This window comes from Lepeophtheirus salmonis, chromosome 10, assembly GCF_016086655.4.
Source record: "Lepeophtheirus salmonis chromosome 10, UVic_Lsal_1.4, whole genome shotgun sequence".
Classification (NCBI taxonomy): Eukaryota; Metazoa; Arthropoda; class Copepoda; order Siphonostomatoida; family Caligidae; genus Lepeophtheirus; species Lepeophtheirus salmonis.
Genome location: NC_052140.2, coordinates 14,643,214 through 14,655,708, shown reverse-complemented (window position 1 = coordinate 14,655,708; position 12,495 = coordinate 14,643,214). Strand labels below are relative to the sequence as shown.

The 12,495-nt window shown below is 30.9% G+C and overlaps 1 protein-coding gene across 3 annotated transcripts in view; it reads left to right on the top strand.

The window, feature by feature from the left end:
- Nucleotides 1–1,786: 1,786 nt before the first annotated feature.
- The window catches only part of LOC121125214 (uncharacterized), an 83,812-nt gene continuing 73,103 nt past the window's right edge, over nt 1,787–12,495 (top strand). For 2 of the 3 annotated variants that reach the window (XM_071891359.1, XM_040720354.2), the window contains exon 1: nt 1,817–1,929. The gene's annotated coding sequence lies outside the window, so the exon portion shown is untranslated. Of the gene's footprint in view, nt 1,930–12,495 lie in introns of all 3 variants that reach the window. The other variant, XM_071891358.1, reaches the window with a different exon arrangement.

The following is a 12,495-nucleotide window of genomic DNA, read 5'->3' as shown; positions in this document are numbered from 1 at the left end:
AAAAATCGTGGAGCACACAAAAAAACGTCTAACCTTTTATTCTATCAAAAACAAACTACCTACGTAAATGGCTGATATTATAGAAATAAGTTATGGATAAATGTACCAACATAATAAAAAATAAATTTGAGAATAGAATGAGAATTGAACTCAAAATTAGAAAATATTATCAGAGAGGTAAATACTAAAATACCATGGATTAGTAGGTAATTATGATATTTATTCTCTAGGATCATGAAAGCCAACTACCCACAGCAAGTTTTGGTTCTTGGTGTTGTTAGCAGTGAGTGTCAAGTTATGCCACCCTTCATCTTCAAGCAGGGCCTTAAGATCAATGCCATGGTCTACATTGTCAATAGTAAATTAGATGGTTCCCCTTCCCCCTAGAATAACCAAGCCAACCCTGACCTCAACCCCATAAGCTTTGCATTTAGAACGCCATGGAGAAGTACTTCTGGTGCTAATTTGGATTTGTCCCAAGATATCATCATGAGAGGGTTGTACGTCATGGACACGGCCTTAATTGTTAAAAGCTGGCAATCTGTTTTTATTTTTTTAAAGGAAGAAATATCACTTTTTAAGAGAGTTCAATTCATATATTCCCAAATTGCATTTTCTTTATTTCTATTTTTATCAAAATAGTATGCAATCTGTATCTTAAAACTGTGCACATCTCGTTTTTTTTTAAACTCCTTACACAGATCTGCCCCACAACAAAAATAATTAAGTAGTAAGTGATGAAGTGATAAATTTTGTTTGATTATACAGATTGGTGGATCAAAACTTGCAATAACAATTCATTATGATTTAATCCTCCATATTTTTTATTACGATGTTTTGTTACACAGCCAAACACCATTAGAAACAAAGATAAACAAGTTTTTAGGTTATAAATTGTAGAAACACTAACAAAAAATGCAACGTGGGTGCATTCTCCTCAGTGTCAGCGTCTCTGGTAAGAAGGATTCAGAGATTGTTGGCCTCTCCATTCGTACTGCCAGCAATATCAAGAAGTCCATTACGTCTGACATAACAATAGGACTATGTCTGGCCTGCCTCCATATTGTCCTCCTCCGCCCCTGACCTCAACCCCCTAGAATTTGCAGTTCCGGACGTCTGGGAGAAAAATATTTCTCATACAAATTTGGTTCCAATTTGAGCTCACATCATGCTAGCGTGGGTCGCCATGGATTTTCATCGTGCAGAGCGTCCAATCTGTACGCCGACATGTTAAAGCTGTTATAGATTTTTTTAAGAGGGCATAATATACACAAATATAGCTAAATATAGCTATTAAATATAATAAAAATTGGGGTTGAGTTGTCTTTTCATGATTCCATAGAAATCAATTAGTCATTCTACTACAAGTTTTAATTCTAAACTCTGTTTATGTTCTTAAAAACATGTATTATTTCATTCATGTCATAATAGATTCATTATCAAAAAGGATGTTATTGAACCCCTATGATCACATAAAGCCCAATACCTTAACTGTTCGTTATCTGAGGGATTACTGTATATTTGCATCATAACTAAATTATAATAGATTATTTCAATCATGTCAAAACTATCCATTGACAAAAAGGATTTGGTTGTACCCCTGTAAACACATGGATAAATATAAAGAACAATGCCATCGGTTTTGCAACGTAAAAAAAAAAAACATACAAGAATATTTTGTAAGTATTTGTGCAATATAAATACATACACAAAAATAAAGAATAATAATTTGCACACACACGCTCCTTCTTATTTATCTTATCAACGGAACTTGCTAAATCCAAAGATAAAATTGGCCATTTGTGTTTTTTATATTTCACACTGACTGATTTTATGTCATGAATATTCCTGGACAAAAAATAAGAAAACATCAAAGATTTCATACTTATTAAACCGAAAATAAAAAAAAATGCCGCAACAGTTGAGCAGGTCAGAATATTTTTTATTATTATTTTTACTTTTTTTTTTTTTGCAAATAGTGAATTTATTACAACTATTAAGAAGCATGTTTAATTTTACTAACAATGTAAGCTTCGTATATTTGAACAATATTATAGGTATGACTGTGCATTCATTAAAAAAAGAACAAAAAAAAACAAGTTTGTACAAGAAGCTTTGTATATGTATGCATACAAAGCACTTCCCCCCCCCACTCCACATTACTGCTTAAACTTAATACAGATATATATGTTCGAACCGTATCTATTCTATTTATTCAAAATGACCACTATAAAACGATATAGAGAGTGTAACAACAAAATCCGACGCTTCTAAGGTGAAATAAACAAATAAACGTTTCACTTAATTGCCAAATCACCATCATGGAGTAAATTAAATCAGATATCAAGCCTGTTACATTTTCAGAGATAGAATGCAAATGTACTGTACCGATGAATATGGATATTAATAATTTTTCGGTTTCAAAGATGACAAGGATCGACAGGAGAAGAGTTGTGGAGTTAATGAAGGGGCTGTCGGAGACCAAGGGTCCTATGGGAGTGATTACAAGCAAGAATATGCTGAGTTTTGACGTCCTACCCTACATCTACACTCTCTACAACATCCATTATTTTATTAGATAGTGCCTTTTCTCATTCAGCCAAGAATAACCAGAACTTTTAAAAAAAAAAACACACTTCACTTTTGTCCCCCACCAGCTCAGACCTGAACACACTAGACGTTGCAGTTTAGGGCACTTTGGAGAAAATGTCTGCGTTTCTTGTCATCAAAATTTTGGATTTGCTTCTCTACCTAAATCCGATGGATTATTTTCTATGGAGCTACCTAGAGTCAAAAGTTAACAAAGGTTCTTATACCAACAAAAAGCCCTTAATCCACTCCAACGTTGTGAATTGAAATAATTTAGATGGGGCTCTAGTTTACAGGGCGTAATCCCGGTTCAAGACCCAGACAGAGGATGTTATTGAAACAAATGGAGGCCAAATTGAGTGAATTATATTCTTAATGATTTTATCTGTTGCTAAGTTTTTGAATAAATCTATAAAAATGATCATTTTATATTAATTTAAAGTAGTTAGATCCAAAGCACCGGAATTCGTTGTTGTATCCTGTATATATATATATATATATCCATGTTACTCGGAATCGAAAATATTTCATAAGAGGTCTGCATTATAGTATCAAAATTAAAGCTTACTTAAACCTTTCAAATGATATCCCACACACAGAAAACAGATTTGTAAGATACTAAATAAAGTATGAACTGGTCTTTTAGATTTTAGGATTTTCAAGAAATTACCATTTTTGGGGGTAGGTAAATGTTTTGTGTTTTTTTCAACGTATTGTAGATGGTGTTTTTGGTCTACTTTTAGAAAATAAATATTCTTAATTTTTATTTTCATTTGATATAAAGATATTTACATTATTTATAATTTCCCTCATCAATGATGATTTTTATTATTGAAGCTAGATTCAAACAACTCAATTAATATCCAATAAAAATTTCATATATGCCTGAATAACGTGTTCTTCATATAAAATACTATTGATTTGAATTCGATTAGCTTTAATAAGAAGTCATGCGTGATAATTAACCCATTAAGACTGAAGGTCTTACATTTTTCTAAATTTGAACAGTTCGTTCTTTTGGAATGATAATTTTTTTATATAAAAAATAAATTAATAAGTCTCAAAATTTGCAAATATATTTTTTGACTATTACTCAACAATTAAATATAAACATGCAAAAATGGATGCTAAAAAAAATTACACAAGGGACCCTTTTAATGATTGTCCTAACAAGAAGAAATTTGATGAAGCCTCCCTTATTTCGAAATGATATTTTCGTAATAAAAAAAGGATTTACGAGTCTCAAAATTTGCAGATATACCTACATATCCACTTGTATTTCTTCTAATATATTATATAGAATAAAAAAGGAGTACATGGTTTAAAGAAAATAGTAAAATTATGTCGGTACACTATTTTCAAAATGTGAGTGGTGCCATTTTGAAACTTGTTTTTATGGATATAGGTTTCATGTATTAATATTAAAAGTACTTCATATTTGAAAATATAAAATAAGGTATTATCTCAGTCATCATGAACGTCCTTAGCAAAAGCAAAAGCTCAAATAAATTAAATATTCATGGAAATACAACAAGTTTAAACTTGTATAAATAGCCATGTAGAAAAATCTACACTTCGGTCACAATCGTTTCTGATAATGAAGTACACGGTTAAAATCAAATTAAATTCAAAATTTTAATTATGACAAAACCCTCAAAATATAAAACACTCTAAAATTGCTTTATTAGCTTAGTTTTTGAGAAGAACAAAAGAAAAAAAACATTTAATACCCAATGTATTTCCATTTAATTGGAGTATTAAAAAAATAATGTCCCTCGACTTGAATAATTTGTTTTGAATGTGCAGACTATGTGAGCAATCTATTTATTTTGAAAATGACCTATGTGAAACAATATTTGTTTTGAAAAATGTTGTGAACAAGCAGAGATTTCTGTTCAAGTTGTAACGTGTATTAATATATTGTACAAGTTGGTATTTCTACGTCTCATTGCAGTTAATTTAATTTTAAAATTAGCAATTTTTATCAACAATCCATAAAATGCTCATTATTTTGCATGATCATCATCATAAAAACAATATTGAACAAAAAGTCAAGAATAGGAGAAATTCCCAAATCCTTTTACTTTATACGAGGCGAGGATTTTAAATCCGAAGTAAGTTTAGACCTCAATATCTTGGCAACCCTCAGATCTATGATTATAAAAGTGGGATTATCAGACTCAACTGATCAAACTGTACACCAAATAAATAGAAAATTCCTCAGATGTATTTCGAATATCAACGCCGTACAGCCATTATTGTAGTCTCCGTGCCGGTGCTCGCCAAAGGACGAAAATAACTCTATAGATAATTATGCTAGAGAGCTTAAATTGTTGTTAGCAGATCCCGTGTCTTGCTAAATTTTTGAATTGGTTCAGTTTGTTTAAATCAAGAAATTGGAATTTGATTTTCCTTTTTTCAAGGAAACTATCACCAGTATACGATGGAACAACTTTGTCAACGCCTGTTCCTCTTTCTAGGGCCGGATCCCGGTTATGATCCATTTTGTAGGCGTATACATTAAATGAATTATTTTTCAACATTCATATTTACAATTGAATCCAACTTTCAAGTAAATCCGCAAAAAAATGTGGCCTCAATGACAACTTATTTAAAAAAGGAAGAGCTGATTTGATCTTAATACCCTGTCTATATGCATAGATTATTACTCGTCATTTTGATTTTTTATGAATACATGTAGTTGCTTAGTCAGGTTCTACCACTTATTTGTACTTACAACATTTTTTAAATTTTTCAATGTACATTTTTGATACAGATCATAGAGTTTTGAAAGTATATTTTAAGTATGTTTGTATGTATTTTCATTCACTTGTAATTAAAGGAGGGAGAAGACATATAATTGCAATTATAATCTTTTGTCTGATGTCTGTTTCTAAAAATATGTCAAGTATTTAAATGAGGTAGTAGGCACAAAAATAGAAGAATAAATAAACCCGTAGTTAGAATATTCTTTTTTTAATGAAATAAAACAAAGCAATTAGTTACCCTGTCTTTAGTTCCTTATCTTTTAATTAGATCAATTACCCTTCAATTAATTACCTGTTAATCACTTGATAAGAGTTTGTTTATTTTTTTTTTAAATATATAATTTAAAAACAGTCTTATGTAAATAAATAAATTTGAAATCAAATCATCGGTTGTAAAGAATCCAGAGAATAAGTAAATACAAGAGGTGGATCAGGCTAAAAAATAACAGCTTAGTGGAACTAGGAGATGCCGAGTTTTAGGCCAGTGTAGTTCTCAACACTATTTTTTCAAAAAATATTTCGTTTAGAATTGGTGCTACTCTCTTCCCTTCTACAGAATCAACTTCCGTTTCATTGATCATGGCAGTTCCAACTTTCTCAAAAAAAAAAAAATGATAGACATGAAACATTTTGATGATGATGATAGTTTACTCACATTTTAATCTCCAGCCACTTCCATAGAATTCTACGAATTTTTACTAGTATATGAAATATCTTGATAGTTAATGTCGTCCAGGAGATCCATTGGACTGTAATTTAAAAATGCGAATACTTCACGACTTGTTTATGTCTTCTTAATTTTAAGTCATTTTTGAGGGGAAAGCAATATTATCGTTTTTATTTGGAATTAGTTTGAAGAATGAATTTTAATTTCCTCAACATTATTATTTAACTCTCGATTAGTGAATTATATTCCATTCGTGTGTGTTAAAAAAGACAGCGAGGAACCTGATAGATTTTTTACAGAGTTATAAATGTAAGTCATTGTTGGACTCAGAGTAGAATTGAACATCGACGTTCATGATATTATCCTTGTTTATTTTCTTATACACCTTTCTCCCTTGTCATAGCTGATTGTAGTTTATTTAATGAAACGATATAAGAGATAAGCTTCTCTCATCCAAAACATTTTTTAAATTGTCAGTGTTATTTAGTTGATTTTCTCCTTCTATTTTTGCTACATGCCAAAAATAATCACGATTTACATCACTATCCAAAGAGATACCCCATATATAAACGACTTAGTATAAAACCTACGCACATTGAGTTAAACAAAATAATTTATGTCGATTGTGTTGTCCATTGAGCTACGGCAGTTCCATAATGTCTTCTTCCATTGACAAAGTGTAGTGTGGTATAAAATTTTGACATTGTAAAATAGATAGACACTATTGAAGTGTTTTTGAACCATTTTCTACATTTCTACATTTGTTCACTAATTATTGAAATCAAGCAAAAGCTTTCATTCAAACTGAATAATTGTTAATTTATAAATAAAACTAAATAGTCAATGGTAATCTACAAATAAAAAAACTCATTTGTTAGTAACTCCACTTACTACTTACGAAGATTGTTAAGAGTAAAATAAAATTATTTATACATGTCGTCGCCCCTCAACACAAAAACATGTTGTTGAAGTTGAGTATGTTCGTGGTCTTTAACGAAATATTGTCAATTTCTATAAAAATATATTTTTTATTAACTCCTAGAGTGTGTCGCAAATTGCACTTAAATTAATAAAAGTCGATAGTCAGAAAAACGGTAACAAAAGATTGATAGATTATTATTTACAATTATTTTATTTTTATTCAAGTTCCTTGTATCAAATACAGTTTTTGAACTACACACAACACAGGGCTCGAAGATGAAAACTGCACCCTCTTAAAACCCCTTATAAAAAAACAACATAAAATCCAGAAATCTTAATATATTTATTTTAAATCAAAAGATAGAGTCATTTTAGGCCATGTATCTTAAGGCTTCTTCCATATCATTGCCCTCGGTCATGGCCTCGATATGGCCCTCTGAAGCGGGATCAGGCCTTATGGAGGAGGTTCCGGGGCATAGATGTGAAGTGATACATGATAGCAGCCACCAGACTTGCCATAGTTATGTGGGGATGTCTATTACTGTGTGCCTAACGGCAGCGCCACACAAAATAATATTTATTGAATTAAGATCGGGGCTGTTTGGGGCCATTGTTCCTTGGTCACGAAGTCATAGCAGTTCCCTTCAATCAAGGCAAGATACTTTTTGGAGGCATCTCCGATCCTCCTCTACAAACTGAATCTCCGGAAGCTCCAAGTAGAGTTCTTCAATTGTGACAAAATTATACTGAATCATTCGTGTTTGTCTGTATATTACGTCAGGTTATACAAAATACGTTTGGTTCCAGGGCGACACAAAGAGATCTGTTATTTCATCTTCGAGCCCAGTAAGTAAAACTACTTCATGTCATAACATATCTTTAAATTAGAATACAAATAATTGACTTGACTCAAGTAGTCTATGAAACATGGGGCAATATGTATATATTAAAAATTTTTTTTTTTGTCTAAGATTGTTTTTATGTTGATGTATAAAAGATGTAAATATTTTCATACTTATTTGTGCTGCCCCATATAATCTTTCAAAATTGCGGTCACAATATGATTATAAATGAAATATATATTCTATTTTATATCTTTTACTAATAATGACTGTTAATTTAAGCTAATGTTTTAGATAAATAGTAATTCTAAGATGGCTAACAGAGGGAGGGCATTCTGGTTAATGATTTGAGGATTGTGAGCTATGAAGACGACATTGAAGTGTTTAAAATAATAGTTTAAATTAAAGTATGTATATGATTTCAAATTTCAATAATCGTTGGAAAAAAATTAGAAAAATGAAAACAGTGTGTCCCTGCTAATTCTGAACGAGTTTTCCCAAGCTCAACTTTATCAATATTCTATTAAAGTACAATTAGTAAGACAATCAGTCTGTATATAAATAATTAAATATTAAAGTGTCCATCTTCAGCATCAATCCTAGGCCTTACAGGTCTTTTTCTCGTATTCCTACGACAATTCCGCCCATTCATTCTTCACGGTACTCCTAAGGGCATCCACATTCAAATGGGAGGTGGCAAAGGCCTTCCTCTCAATAGCAACTCCATCTTATAACAAGAGGGTTGCACTCTGGTGAGGAAAAAGGCCTCATTGACAAGGACCAACCATGCATAGTTTTCTTAACACCACTTTTGAGTTATTTTAGTCTAGTGGCTGGGGAACAGTCTTGCTTGAAAATATAATTTCCCTAAGGTTAGTTGGCTTTCAACCCGGAAAGGACATATGTATCCACGGCCACTAATTACACGTACACGCTGATGTTGAGGCTCTTTGGAAAGAAAAAAAAGCTCATAAAGTCGCTATCCATTTTTGGATTTCGTCCTCCACATCCTCGCTTCCTCTTAAGGCTCTAGTTGTTGTCCTTCAGTTTTTTAATCTTGGTAATGAGACCCTTGAAACAGAAAGTTATCCCGGAGATGTCTTTGTATCTCATCCCGCGTCAATAAGAGCTAACACATTATTTCTTTTGCCCTCAATATTAGTTGTCCTTTGTCTGAGAAACAATTTTTTTTCATATGACTTGTTTTGTCTTTATTGCTCTACAAGTCGATATTAAAGAACATGTTAGTAAATTATATAATAAATCCATTAAAACTTTCTCAAGCTTCATTCAAGTTTCGCCGGGACAAGCTGTACATTCGAATTTTCCTCGTAAAAAGCCATGTAATAACGTCAGGAATTTACTGACAACAGGGTTTTATGGTGCATTTTTATTAAAGCTGTACTATTTTTATTCAGCTTTTCAATAATATAAAAACCATACACTCAATTTTATCTTAAAACCTTTAACAAATTATTAAATTAGTTCTGTTAATAACCCTTCTAATAACACACAGGGGGTTATTGCATCTGAAGGAGTACATATTGAAAACAAAATATAGTAATATCCCAAATTGGTTTTGAATGGTCTTTTCATAATTCTTGAAAAAAAAAATCTTATTTATTCAAGCTACTGCACATTTTCGTTCCCACCTCTGCTCATTAGCATTGACTTAAACAACGAGAAAAGGCTACCAATAATATGAAATTATATTGTAACTGCAATTCTGGAATAGTCAAATACCCCCATCCCCATTTTAGAACATACGAGGAAAAATAACTAGTGATGGGACGATTAATCGGAATTAGAAATTAGAGAAACTGTTGTGTTTTTTTAAATTGGATCCGCATGGGGAAAATTTTGTTTACATTGTGATTCCAATTCTTATTTATATTTTCAATATTTTCCCAAAAATGTTATATTCCGTGAATAACTTTGATTTTTTGCAATTTTTCTTTACAAAATTTAATATTTGATTTTTTTCTTCATAAAATTTTATATTAGAAATTTCATTTTTGAAATTTTTTTCCAAATTTTTCTATTTTTTGTTAACAAGTGGGGATTTTTTTTTTTTTTTTTTTTTCAAAAAGTTAAATTTTTTATGAATAACTGTGTATTTTGAAATAAAATTATATATAAAATTTTATATTTGAGATATCTTTTCAAAAAATTTAATATTTAAAATGCATAATGATAATCTTTTGGACGCCAATAGCAAAATTATGAAAGAATCAGAATCATCATCATTAATTTTTACTAGATTCGCATCGAAATTAGCATCTTTTTTTTTTTTTTAATCGTCCCGTCGCTAAAAATAATAGATCAAAAACGATGGTAGTATCATTTTTAAAAAACATGTTGCCTCATGAAAAATGTTTACATATGAAACATTGCGTGTATTAGGTTGTATTTTTGCAATATTAGGTAGTGGAATAGGCACAGTATTATAAATATGTACATAGAAATGAAAAGAGTAGACGCATTGCAGTTGAAAGAGGGTTCCTGCATATTCCTGCATATTATCATAAAAGTTACGACTCTGCCCAGATGTATGATACTTTGAAAAGAAAAATAAATTAAAATAAAAAATCTAATTGATGCTTATATTGAATAAAAGTTTATATTTTGTTTCTCCTAGTTTCATTCAAGACGACTTTGTGCAGGGAAAAGATGCTTTGTGATTATTCATCCGTGTAAATTTTTGTTCTACTAAGTAGTTGTTGTGTAGTCTTGCTGCATGCAAAAATAACCTTATTGCCTAACAACTTGGCCTTTAGCATAACCTACATAGATCGACATTATATGCAAATAATAAATGTAAACATTGTTCCCTTAAAACCAGAGAATGATTAGAGTCCATTAAATGATATGAGTAAATAGATCTAATGTTACTTGATTTTTTTAGTCTTAACGTAAAATGATATTATTCTCTCTTAGGAGAGAGTGGATCAAATTTACTTCCATGATATTATAATATTGCTCTAAAATATGTACATACGAATATATCAAGAAAGAGAAAAGTCCTTTCCAGAAATTGTTTAAAAAACTATTTTTAAGAATTTTTGAACGTTTTTAATAGAATATGCAACCTGAAAGATATAGAGACACGATAAAGTCTTCAATATTTTATATGATGAGGGGATCATACCCCCATTGTTTTAAATTTCAATCCACCTTTAATAGTGTATATATTCCAAGTGATATTCAGAGTGGAGACCATAAACTTGTTGTAGGTTCACTAAATCAAGAAAAACGTGATTTTTATTGAATCCAGAAACGACAACTCAAAGTTAAACTGTGAATTTTTTTAATACGTTATTTTGCCATATTTTTTTTTCAAATTGTCCTCCTTGGCAAGCAATAACAGCCTCGATATAGGTGCGAACAGATTGGAAGCAATGACCGCCGTGTCCATGGCGTACAATACTGTCATGATGACAGCTCGGAGTGAATCTTAATTTGGATGAGAGGGGTCTCATTTTTTTCTAGACATCCCAAACTGCAACAACGTCCAGGGGGTGAAGTTCAGGTCTGAATGAGGGCCACATGAAATTTTTCATGCTTTATACAGTCCGTTTGGATGTGCCAACGGTTTTATCAGCCATCTCGGCACTAACACCGTCACAAAGGAGGTCTCAAACGCTTTGCATTTGTTTTTGCTCCGACATTTCAATACTTAGAGGTATAGGATAAAAAAAAGGTTGTTTATTTTTGTTTCAACTGTCGTTGGGTGGCGTTGGTCATTCGTTTATATACACGGCTATAAATAAAATTAATTTATATTAATTATTCAAAAGGAAATTAAAGTGTTCAGTTACAATTTTTATAAAAATCACAGAAGCAATAACTCAGATTGCAATGTATACACTTGATGGAATAAAAAGTATTTTGGACTATAAGTGCTTTAAAAAAAATGGAATATCGAGTGATTGAATTTGGTGTTCTGACTCGTCTATAACAAAATGAGTATGTGTAAAAATTACCATCACCAAATTTCAGTTTTACACATTTTCAACCCAGTGTTGGTTGATCCACATTAGAGACTGAAATATCTTTATATTATTTGAAAATGGTATTTCATTAGTTTCGGAGTTATTAACAAATTCTGAAATGTATATTTATCGTGTTTTCTAGAATTATATTCTTATAATTCATCCACTGTAACAGTGAGTTATTCTCTATAGAGGTTGTTTTGTTTGATAATAATTTATTCATTTAGAAATAATCTTTAACTATTACCTTAGACTATGAATTCACAGGTATAAAATATACTCGGAAAAAGTATTCAATTTATTTCTGGATTATCATTCATATTTAATAACTTCTAAGAACATATTAAGTTTTTACAAACATATTTTAAGGACATGGACTCGATTTGGTCTACAGCATCAAGGTCAGATGAGCTATAATAAAAACAAGGACATATTAACCCAAATTAGGGTAGGCTTTCGAAGAAAGTCAATATACAACTTTGACGTAACTAGTCAAATTCAAAGCAATTTTCGTGAAAAAAGCTCTCAATCGGTTTTGATTTATACATACCAAGAACTCCATTAAAATCTAACCTCCTTGAATTTTAAACTTCAACAAAATATAATTGACTTGTTACCATAGAATTTCAACAAAAATTAATGTATAAATTGATGTGTGTCTAAGTTTTATTAATCATTAATGTAGCCACTCTTAGTGGAAATGATGTCTTCAAGGC